Source organism: Cyprinus carpio, chromosome B6 (assembly GCF_018340385.1).
Source record: "Cyprinus carpio isolate SPL01 chromosome B6, ASM1834038v1, whole genome shotgun sequence".
NCBI classification, from domain to species: domain Eukaryota; kingdom Metazoa; phylum Chordata; class Actinopteri; order Cypriniformes; family Cyprinidae; genus Cyprinus; species Cyprinus carpio.
Window position 1 is genome coordinate 12,765,453 of NC_056602.1, and position 445 is coordinate 12,765,897.

Here is a 445-nt window from a genome sequence, read left to right on the forward strand (position 1 = left end):
CAAAAAATATATATGTATGTGTGTGTGTGTGTGTGTGTGTGTGTGTGTGTGTGTGTGTGTGTGTGTGTGTGTGTGTGTGATTATATGATGTTTTATATGTCGGTCTGACAACCCCGTAAGTAAAGGGAACTTGGTCAGAATGCCGCGAAGCGTTAAAAACTTTATGGCTCTTGTGAGCCTCTGTAACGATAACACATTACCCCAAATACAACATCCATAACAGTAGTGACACAGCAAACAATCATCTATCTAAAACCAATCCCAAACAGCAACATAGTGTTTGCCCAGATCTGGCCCGCGTGAAATCCATGCGGGCCAGATATGGGCCGGATCTGGACCGAAACTGCTTGCTGTCTGGGATTATGGCAAGAGTGATGTCAATGTGGGCTAGGTTTGGGATAGATATGGTCGTTATGTCGTTGTCGGTCCGTGACCCGTCAGTGAC